Genomic DNA, 12277 nt, shown 5'->3' on the forward strand with positions numbered 1-12277 from the left:
GCCGCAGCAAGCCCGGTCAAGTCGCGGCCAAAACGGCACAGTGCGCGCGTGTGCTTGTCCCCATCTCAAACCGCCTCCTGTGCTCGTCCGCGAGCGTGGGCAAGTGCCAGCGTTGACGCTGCATCCTGTCCCCTCGCGTTGGAGCCTCTCGTCGACGTTCGCCGCATGTCCAGAGCGCTCCGGCGGCGACACGTCCCCCCCCCTTTACTCCGGCTATATAAAGCCACCCCGCCTCCCTTGCTAGCCACGCACCACTCCACACCACCTCCACGAACACGTAGACGAGCAGAAGCTCGGTCGGTCGCCCCGACCCGAGGACTCCGGCGATCCCCGCAAGCCAGCTGCCGCTCTCCAGGGCCTCTCGAGCTCAAGCAGCTTCTTGGGCAGGGCCTTGGTGGTCTGCTGGAGCTGTCTGGACCCCGCCAAGCCCTCGAAGCTGCCTCTAGCCACCGTCTTCCACCTCTCCGGCGAACCCCGTCCGCCACCGAAGCTTGCGAGCTCGACTGCTTCCAGCTCCGTCCACCTTTCGCCAAGCCACGAGTACGGGCAGGTGCGCCATGAGCCCCGCTTCCGATCTATCCCTCTAGCCTAGCCCCAAACCCCCTCGTCGTCGGCATGAGCTCCGACGAAGCACCGCCTCTCCTCTGATCTCGATCCCCTTCCCTCTCTCCTGACTGGTGGGGCCTAGTGTCAGCCTCACCACTCGCGCCCGAAGCGTTACAGTGGAGGCGCACTCCCACTTTACGCCTTCGACGTCACCCCCCCCCCCCCGGGATTTTCTATTTATTCAAATTTAATTCAGAAATTTGACTAAACTTTGACCAGCCACCATTTCTAAGCCATAAGTCCAAATGAATTGATTCTTTTTGCATTGTCTTTGTTACAGAAAGCCCTAGCAGCACACCAAAAGGTGGATTTTCCTTGCTATCTAGAATTTCTGGTGATTTTCAGAATGTTTTTTGACATTTATTTTTGTGATTTTAAAATATTTTCGGAAGGAGGATCTTGCCTTGAAGCTAACCAGGAGGAGTGTGACCCTCCTCTGCACTGAGGCAAGCCACAGCATCATTTGGATGGTGTTATTTCAATATCTATGATTTTCTCCTTGAATATGAGTATTTATTTGCATTTAAAATTTGATAAATTAATATGGTTAATTGCTAGTTGTTTTATGATGCTTGATATGCTTGTTTTAGCTTCTGGTTGAGTTCATAGAATTGTTTGGCTAAGTAGAGTAAGATTTTGCACTAGATATTTTGTTATGGAAAGTTATGGTAGCTATTTTTGCTAGTAATAATTTTCAACTAAATGATGAACTAATAAAAATGTTGTTTGTAGATAAAAATGAGTTATATCCAGAGAAGTTTCTGATCTTAGTATTGCAAGATAGTTATGTTGCTTGTTTTGATCCATGCTTAAGAGTTGCTTGCTCTGTGTGACGAGCAGTTGCATGATTTCCGGTATGATGCCATGTTAGTAATAAAAAAAATTCTGAAAGTTAATACTTGATTAAGTTCAACCTGAATATGATGTTGATCGCATCATGGTGCCACTGAATCGGGTTTTTAATTTAGTGCGGCCACATTTACCTAATGGGAAGGTCTTGATTCGGTCCTTTGTCGTGGCTCTCACCGGTGCCTCCCGCGAGGGAAGGTTATGGGCGTGCATACCCTGGCCCGGTAGGCAGACATAACCTTGTGTGCTCGTGTTGTTTATATGGTACCTTGTCCCCTTTGGGACCGTTTGCCACGACGGTGGCCGTTGGTGTCTTTGGTAGACACGGGGCCACCCAAGACCTAGCCCTAAGAGGGAGATGGTCGGAGTGGCCGGGGAGAGTGCATGGCAAAGGGAGGGTTTCGTCAGAATACTTTGGTCTAGACGAATGGGAGTACGAGGCCAGGTATTCCGTAGTGTGGGTAAAGTGCGCTACCTCTGCAGAGTGTATTTAATCTATCGATAGCCGCGCCCTCGGTTATGGGAAAGACTCGGGAGTAAGTCACACCATGGATCAACTTATATAATTAACCTTGCAAACTAGTAATTGTTGTGATGCATTGTTTCGTGGTGAACCTTGAACACTCGAGGTGTTCATGAGTGATTGGTTTCAGGTGTGACCCTGGTGTGGTCACCGTTTGGTTACGAGGTAACCGTCTGGTAAGCGAGTCCGTGTGACTCGGTGCGCTGTTTGGTTGCTTTTCATAGCTTTGCATTTGTAGTAATTTCTTGCATTAATTTAACTTGATTAATTACCATGATAATGTCTGTCATCGTGCTTATGTTTGTTGTGAGCTTGCAAGTACATTCAATGTACTGACCTGGCGTGTCATGCCAGCTTTCAGGCAAGTTGATTCGCATCGGAGCGCATCTCGTGTCTAGGCCGTGTCCACGTCGGTGTCCCTGTGCCATGGAGTTCCGCTACGTCGTTATTCTGCTGTCGCGTAGTTTCGTGTGATCGAGGCCCCGGCCATGTTCATTAAATAATGTACATACTGTCCAGCAGCACCGTGTGTGCCGCTTAGCCTCGAATCTCGGTGTAATATCAGACCTTTGTAGCACGCTAGTATCAATAAAGTTGTTATTTCTGTACCATGTTGTTGTGTATTGCCAGAAGACTCGATCTCTGGGCTGGCAATGTCGGGTAAACCGGTTGCTCTGAGCTGGGGTGCCACAGAGACATTTGAAGAAATAGCAGTAGTTGAAGCATCTGACCATTCAGCTGAAGAATTTGCATTATCATGTTCAAGGCATTTTAAGCATGGAGCATCAAATTCCTCCTAAACGGTGATAATCTAATGAGCGAGTAATGAATCATTGTATTACTGAAGATCATCATGAGACGCTCTCAGCTTCTCGAGTTCTTGCTTCCTTTGAAGAGATTCATAGGAAAGTTTCTCATGTTTAGCTGAGAGGGCCACATGACGACTTTCAAGTTCTTCATACTTTGAAGAGATGCAAGGTCTTCAGTCAGAGTTTGAGTGCGTTCCTTTTCATCGTTCAACAGATCATTGCTTTTATCTAGCAAGTTTTGAATCCTTCCCATAGCAGTTTGTTGCCTTGTGGCTATATTAGCAAGTTTAGAATAGCTAGGAGTCATGTTTTTATCACATTGGTCTTCACTTTAGAAAGATGAAGAACGGCTGAGTACCTTGGCGCCCTTGGCCATGAGGCACGATGCTGAAGAAGATGACTTTGGATCGAAAAGCATAGTCTTGAGTGACTCCTTGAACTCGAGGAACCAGGGATCTTGACACGTACGGTGTCCTTCATAGACATCAGACATTCTATCCCAAATGATCTTAGCATTGTAGAGATGCATGATACGCTTGGACTCCTCTCTGGATAAAAAGGAGCAGATGATATCCTGATACGTCTCCAAGTATGTATAATTTTTGATTGTTCCATGCTATTATATTATCTATTTTGGATGTTTTATATGCATTAATATTCTATTTTATATGATTTTTGGGACTAACCTATTAACCTAGAGCCCAGTGCCAGTTTCTGTTTTTTTCCTTGTTTTAGAGTTTCGCAGAAAAGGAATACCAAACGGAGTCCAAACGGAATAAAACTTTCGCCGTGATTTTTCTTGGACCAGAAGACACCCAGGAGAGTTGGAGTACAAGTCATGGAATCTACGAGGCGGCCGCAAGGGTGGAGGGCGCGCCCAGGGGTGGGGCGTGCCCCCCAACCTTGTGGGCCCCTCGAGAGTCCCCTGAACTAATTTTTTCGCCTATATATACTCTTATACCCCAAAAACATCCAGGGGAGCCACGAAACAACTTTTCCACCGCCACAACCTTCTGTACCTGTGAGATCCCATCTTGGGGCCTTTTCTGGCATCCTGTCGGAGGGGGAATCAATCATAGAGGGCTTCTACATCAATACCATTGCCTCTCCGATGAGGCGTGAGTAGTCTACCACAAACCTACGGGTCCATAGAGAGTAGCTAGATGCCTTCTTCTCTCTCTTTGATTGTCAATACAAAGTTCTCCTCGATGTTCTTGGAGATCTATTCGATGTAATATTCTTTTGCGGTGTGTTTGCCGAGATCCGATGAATTGTGGATTTATGATCAAGTTTATCTATGAATATTATTTGAATCTCCTCTGAATTCTTATATGCATGATTTGATATCTTTGCAAGTCTCTTCGAACTATCGATTTGGTTTGGCCAACTAGATTGGTTTTTCTTCCAATGGGAGAAGTGCTTAGCTTTGGGTTCAATCTTGCCGTGTCCTTTCCCAGTGATAGTAGGGCAGCAAGGCACGTATTGTATTGTTGCCATCGGGATAAAAAGATGGGGTTTTCATCATATTGCTTGAGTTAATCCCGCTACATCATGTCATCTTTCTTAATGCGTTACTCTGTTCTTATGAACTTAAATACACTAGATGCAGGCAGGAGTCGGTCGATGTGTGGAGTAATAGTAGTAGATGCAGAATCGTTTCGGTCTACTTGACACGGACATGATGCCTATATTCATGATCATTGCCTTAGATATCGTCATAATTATGCGCTTTTCTATCAATTGCTCGGCAGTAATTTGTTCACCCACTGTAATAACTTATATCTCAAGAGAAGCGTCTAGTGAAACCTATGGCTCCGGGTCTATTTTCCATCATATAAGTTTCCGATCTACAATTCTAGTTTCCTATTTACTTTCTTTTACTTTCCGTTTCATATACCAAAAATATTACTTTACCATTTATCATCTCTATCATATCTCACTTTGCAAATAACCGTGAAGGGATTGACAACCCCTTATCGCGTTGGGTGCAAGTTGGTGTTTGTTTGTGCAGGTATTCGGTGACTTGAGTGTTGTCTCCTACTGGATTGATACCTTGGTTCTCAAAAGCTGAGGGAAATACTTACTCTACTTTGCTGCTTCACCCTTTCCTCTTCAAGGGAAAAACCAACGCAAGCTCACGAGGTAGTAGGAAGAATTTCTGGCGCCGTTGCCAGGGAGATCTACATCAACTCAAGACATGCCAAGCACCCATCATAAACTCTCATCTCTCGCATTGCATTATTTTCCATTCGCCTCTCGTTTTCCTCTCCCCCACTTCTAAAACGATTTTTGAAAAGATTTTCCTTTTCTTCGCCCATCTTCTGTTCGTCTTCTTCGCTTGCTTTTGTGTGCTTATTTCGCTTCAATGGCTAGTCCTCCTGTCCTTGTTAGCACCCCCGATAATGAGGTTCCCAATTTTAAACAAAGGGAAGGAGAGAACTTAAAAGATGCTTGGTATAGAATTTGCAATGCTCAAAATATATCTACTCGAAAGCAATCTACTTCCGTTCTTCTTCACATTTTTACGTAGGCGTTACTCCTTGGAATAGATATGTTCTAGATACCATTACTGGGGGAACTTTCTTGGGGAGCCATACTTTTGATTCTTATAACTTCATGATAGATTTGCTAGGCCCACCTCCTCTTTTGGTTAATGGAACTGTTTTAACCTTAGAACATGTAATGCAAAGATTGGATATTATTGAAAATAAAATTGCTACCTTTGAGTTGATTGAAAAATTGGATAAAAAGATTCATAATCGGATTACTCAATATGGATCTAAGGTAGGAGTTACTCTAAAGAATCTTAGGGAAAAGGAACCCATAGTTAATGAAAAGATAGATCAAGATTCTACTAGAATTGGCAAACTAGAAGATATTATTACCAACTTGGGTTCCGCTTTTTCCTCCGTTAAAACTACTCCCAATCTTCCTCCTACTAAGATTGCCAAATTTACTTATGTTCCTAAAAATAAAGGTGAATCTTCTACTAAGAACAATGAAGATCTCAAATCAATTAGTGTTCACCCCAATTTTCTCGACATTATTAAAGAACCTATTATCACGAATGAATTTCTTGATTTCTTGCCTAGGAGTTTGATAATTTATAAAGCTAAAGAATCTCCCAAGAATGATGAGTGTGTGATTAATGAATTACATGCCAAAGATGACAATACTTAGATCTATTCGTGTTTTACGCCTAGCTAGGGGCATTAAACGATAGCGCTTGTTGGGAGGCAACCCAATTTTATTTTGTGTTTTTGCTTTTTAGGTCCTGTTTTGCTTTGAATAAATCATCTAGACTCTGGTTAGATGTGGTTTTGTGTTTTAATTAGTGTTTGTGCCAAGTAAGACCTATGGGATAGCCTACGATGATAGTTAATTTGATCTTGCTGAAAAACAGAAACTTTTGCGCTCACGGAAACAATTCTCATTTAGCAGGAGCGTGATAAAATACACCAATATAAATAAAGAATGCGTTCACAACAGTACCAAAAGTGGTGATTTATTTTCTTATACTAATGGAGCTTACGAGACATTCTGTTGAAGTTTTGTGTTGTGAAGTTTTCAAGTTTTGGGTAAGGATTTGATGGACTATGGAATAAGGAGTGGAAAGAGCCTAAGCTTGGGGATGCCCAAGGCACCCCAAAGTAATATTCAAGGATGTCAAAAAGCCTAAGCTTGGGGATGCCCCGGGAAGGCATCCCCTCTTTCGTCTTCGTCTATCGATAACTTTACTTGAGGCTATATTTCTATTCACCACATGATATGTGTTTTTCTTGGAGCGTCTTGTATGATTTGAGTCTTTGCATTTTAGTTTGCCACAATCATCCTTGCTGTACACACCTTTTGGGAGAGACACGCATGAATTGTGATTTATTAGAATGCTCTATGTGCTTCACTTATATCTTTTGAGCTAGGCAAATTTGCTCTAGTGCTTCACTTATATCTTTTTAGAGCACGGCGGTGGCTTTATTTTATAGAAATTGATGAACTCTCGCACTTCACTTATATTATTTTGAGAGTCTTTAGAACAGCATGGTAATTTGCTTTGGTTATAAAATTAGTCCTAATATGATAGGCATCCAAGAGGGATATAATAAAAACTTTCATATAAAGTGCATTGAATACTATGAGAAGTTTCATTCCTTATGATTGTTTTGAGATATGAAGATGGTGATATTAGAGTCATGCTAGTAAGTAGTTGTGAATTTGAGAAATACTTGTGTTAAGGTTTGTGAGTCCCGTAGCATGCACGTATGGTGAACCGTTATGTAACGAAGTTGGAGCATGAGATGTTTTTTGATTGTCTTCCTTATGAGTGGCGGTCGGGGACGAGCGATGGTCTTTTCCTACCAATCTATCCCCCTAGGAGCATGCGCGTAGTACTTTGTTTCGATGACTAATTGATTTTTGCAATAAGTATATGTGTTCTTTATGACTAATGTTGAGTCCATGGATTATACGCACTCTCACCTCTCCGCCATTGCTAGCCTCTCTAGTGCCGCACAACTTTCGCCGGTACCATAAACCCACCACATATCCTTCCTCAAAACAGCCACCATACCTACTTATTATGGCATTTCCATAGCCATTTTGAGATATATTGCCATGCAACTTTCCACCGTTCTGTTATTATGACACGCATCATCATTGTCATATTGCTTTGCATGATCATGTACTTGACATCGTATTTGTGGCAAAGCCACCGTTGTTCATTTTTTTACATGTCACTCTTGATTCATTGCACATCCCGGTACACCGCCGGAGGCATACACATAGAGTCATGTTTTTGTTCTAGTATCGAGTTGTAATTCTTGAGTTATAAGTAAATAGAAGTGTGATGATTTTCATTATTAGAGCATTGTCCCATGTGAGGAAATAAAAAAAAAGGAGAGAAAGGCCAAAAAAAGGAAGTCCCAAAAAAATGAGAGAAAAGAGAGAAGGGACAATGTTACTATCCTTTTTGCCACACTTGTGCTTCAAAGTAGCACCATGATCTTCATGACAGAGAGCCTCTTATGTTGTCACTTTCATATGCTAGTGGGAATTTTTCATTATAGAACTTGGCTTGTATATTCCAACGATGGGCTTCCTCAAAACGCCCTAGGTCTTCATGAGCAAGCAAGTTGGATGCACACCCACTTAGTTTCTTTTTTTGAGCTTTCATAAACTTATAGCTCTAGTGCATCCGTTGCATGGCAATCCCTACTCACTCACATTGATATCTATTAATGGGCATCTCCATAGCCCGTTTATACGCCTAGTTATGAGAGACTATCTCCTTTTTTTGTCTTCTCCACAACCACCGTCTATTCCACCTATAGTGCTATGTCCATGGCTCATGCTCATGTATTGCGTGAAAGTTGAAAATGTTTTTAGAACGTCAAAAGTATGAAACAATTGCTTGGCTTGTCATCGGGGTTGTGCATGATTTGAATATTTTGTGTGATGAAGATGGATCATAGCCAGACTATATGATTATGTAGGGATAAGCTTTCTTTGGCCATGTTATTTGAGAAGACATAATTATTTGTTAGTATGCTCGAAGTATATTATTGTTTTTATGTCAATATTAAACTTTTGTTTTGAATCTTACGGATCTGAACATTCATGCCACAATAAAGAGAATTACATGGATAAATATGTTAGGTAGCATTCCACATCAAAAAATCTGTTTTTAACATTTACCTACTCGAGGACGAGCAAGAATTAAGCTTGGGGATGCTTGATACGTCTCCAAGGTATCTATAATTTTTTTATTGTTCCATGCTATTATATTATCTGTTTTGGATGTTTTATATGCATTAATATGCTATTTTATATGATTTTTGGGATTAACCTATTAACCTAGAGCCCAGTGCCGGTTTCTGTTTTTTCCTTGTTTCAGAGCTTCGCGGAAAAGGAATACCAAACGGAGTCCAAACGGAATAAAACTTTTGCCATAATTTTTCTTGGACCAGAAGACACCCAGGAGACTTGGAGTACAAGTCAGGGAAGCTTCGAGGTGGCCACAAGGGTGGAGGGCGCGCCCCCCAACCTTGTGGGCCCCTCGAGAGTCCCCTGACCTAATGCTCTCGCCTATATATACTCTTATACCCCAGGGAGCCACGAAACCACGTTTCCACCGCCGCAACCTTCTGTACCCGTGAGATCCCATCTTGTGGCCTTTTTTGGCATCTTGCCGGAGGAGGAATCGATCACACAGGGCTTCTACATCAACAGCATTGCCTCTCCAATGAAGCATGAGTAGTCTACCAAAGACCTACGGGTCCATAGCTAGTAGCTAGATGGCTTCTTCTCTCTCTTTGATTCTCAATACAAAGTTCTCCTCGATGTTCTTGGAGATCTATTCTATGTAATATTCTTTTGCGGTGTGTTTGCCGAGATCCGATGAATTGTGGATTTATGATCAAGTTTATCTATGAATATTATTTGAATCTCCTCTGAATTCTTATATGCATGATTTGATATCTTTGCAAGTCTCTTCGAACTATCGATTTGGTTTGGCCAACTAGATTGGTTTTTCTTGCAATGAGAGAAGTGCTTAGCTTTGGGTTCAATCTTGCGGTGTCCTTTCCCAGTGACAGTAGGGGCAGCGAGGCATGTATTGTATTGTTGCCATCGAGGATAAAAAGATGGGGTTTTCATCATATTGCTTGAGTTAATCCCACTACATCATGTCATCTTGCTTAATGTGTTACTCTGTTCTTATGAACTTAATACTCTAGATGCAGGCAGGAGTCGGTCGATGTGTGGAGTAATAGTAGTAGATGCAGAATCGTTTTGGTCTACTTGACATGGACGTGATGCCTATATTCATGATCATTGCCTTAGATATCATCATAATTATTCGCTTTTCTATCAATTGCTCGACAGTAATTTGTTCACCCACCGTAATAACCTCTATCTCGAGACAAGCCTCTTGTGAAACCTATGGCCCCGGGGTCTATTTTCCATCATATAAGTTTCCGATCTACAACTCTAGTTTCCTATTTACTTTCTTTTACTTTCCGTTTCATATACCAAAAATATTACTTTATCGTTTATCATCTCTATCAGATCTCACTTTGCAAATAACCGTGAAGGGATTACAACCCCTTATCGCGTTGGGTGCAAGTTGGTGTTTGTTTGTGCAGGTATTCAGTGACTTGAGTGTTGTCTCCTACTGGATTGATACCTTGGTTCTCAAAAGCTGAGGGGAATACTTACTCTACTTTGCTGCTTCACCCTTTCCTCTTCAAGGGAAAAACCAACGCAAGCTCAAGAGGTAGCATATCCCTCGCTCGAGTGTCTAGCGGAGTGTACTTGCGAATATCATTAGCATTGGCCATCTTGTAGAGGTCAGTCAATCATATTGCAGTGACGGGCCACAGCTCATTATTCATCGATAGGAGATGCTTCTGCATCATGGCCTTCCACTTGGGATAGACTGTGCCATCGAAGATGGGGCACGCAGCGGAGACCTTGATCATACATGCGGTCGACATAACAAAAACTCCAGTTGGTTAAACCAAAAATCACACAAAACAAGGGAGTACCTTGCTTTGGTACCAATTGAAAGTGAAGGTTTACTCCCAGAGGGGGTGAATGGGAGATTTTTAGAAATTCTTCAAACTCTGATGAATTTAACGAAGATCAGAGTGAAGGAATAAAAATGCAAGGGAACTAAGTCATCACAGAAATTAAAAGCATGCAACAAGATACATACAAATGAAGAACATGCAATCATACAGTCATGCAAGCATGTGGAAGATGAACTAAAGAAATAGAATGCAATTTGATGAAAGTCTTCAGTTCAAGTTCTTCAGAAAGTAGATCACAAATTCTTCAGTAGCAGAATAATGTAAAGGGATGGGTGAGGAATTTGAACCAGGTTGGCTCGGTGAAGACATAGTGATTTGGTAGACCCGTTCCAGTTGCTGTATCAACTATACATCTGGTTGAGGCGGCTGAGACGAACTCAGAGGACACACACTCCTCACCATATTCCTCTTGAGCTAAGGTCACTCAGACCTCGCCCAATCACTCATGGTAAGTCTTCAAGGTAGACTTCCAAAACCTTCACATGCTTGTTCACCGGCACACCATAATGACTCTTGGTGTGCTCAGAACGTGACACCTACCCGTATGGAAGAATGACAATCTTAAAAGGTAACAGGCGTTGGATCACACAGATCAATCTCTTCAGTGATGCTCAATCACTTTGGCTCTGGGTTTTTCCTCACTTAGGATTCTCTCAAAGTCGTTGGAGGATGGGTTGCTCTCAAATGAAAAGTGTCAAGTTCTCTTGGAGCAACCAACCAACAAGTGGTTGTGTGGGCAGCTATTTATAGCGAGGGGTAACCCAACATGAATTGTCATAAATGCCCTTCTCTGATTTAACCGTTGTCAGGATAAGGATCCAGTCGACAGCTGGCCCGCGGCACAACATTGGTCGGAATTTGAACTCTCAAATTCGTCGGGGCACTCAATTTCCTCACTTTTAGGAAGTTCGCACTGGCGAAATCCTGACTCCTCAGCATGACCAAATTCGTCAGCGACCAGATGAACTTCATCACTGTCGCTAGCAAATGCATCAGCTATTCCGGAGATTTCCAAAGGCTTCACTCGAAGTGGCTTGTGTATGTATAGGCTTGAGAATCACTTTGTAAATGTGAACTATGATTCAATTAGACCCCCTTTAACAGTACGGTTTTTCCTACGACTCAAATAAGAAGAAATAAAGTATAAAAACAAAAGTCTTCAAGCTTCAAGTCTTCACATCAATTTCTTCAAAGGTCGTACCACTTTCATCATCAAATTATTCACTTGAATAAAACCATTTTTAGGGGTTGTCTTCCATGTGTTAAACCAACTCTTCAGGGACTATATATCTTGTGTACACTCACAAAAAAATTAGTTCCTCAACCTATTTGTCTTCAATACTCCAAAACCACTAAGGGGGCACTTGATGCACTTACAAACTTAGTTGGATTTAACTCCTCATTAATTATACGATGCTAATGGGTGAGGATGTGGATGTACTAACACATCAATGCTTTAATGGTAATAATTTTTCTAATTTGTTTGGAAATGTATAAATGGTTCTAGATAAGGATGTAAAGACACACATATGCGGCAATTCAAAAGAATGATGTTAATGTACTCATATATGAATATGTGACTAACAATCAATTCTATACAAAACTAGCATGTTTGTATATTTGTATATATTTTAATGCTTACTAAAGATTTACATTATCTTTTTTACTCAAAAACAATGGCTGTACATCAATTGCTACTAAATTTGGATGTATGGATGAGGATGAAATTTTACTATTATCCCTATTACACAAAACTATCATGATCATAGAAATTTCTCATACACGATTCTATTAATGTCTCTGACAAGCGGACCTAGCATGTGCATAGAAATATGAAAATTTTGTATTATTAGTAAAAGTCTCTTTTGGAGAATGGAAGGGTCCTCGGGGCTTTCACAACCCTT

Source organism: Aegilops tauschii, chromosome 7, assembly GCF_002575655.3.
Source record: "Aegilops tauschii subsp. strangulata cultivar AL8/78 chromosome 7, Aet v6.0, whole genome shotgun sequence".
Taxonomy (NCBI): domain Eukaryota; kingdom Viridiplantae; phylum Streptophyta; class Magnoliopsida; order Poales; family Poaceae; genus Aegilops; species Aegilops tauschii.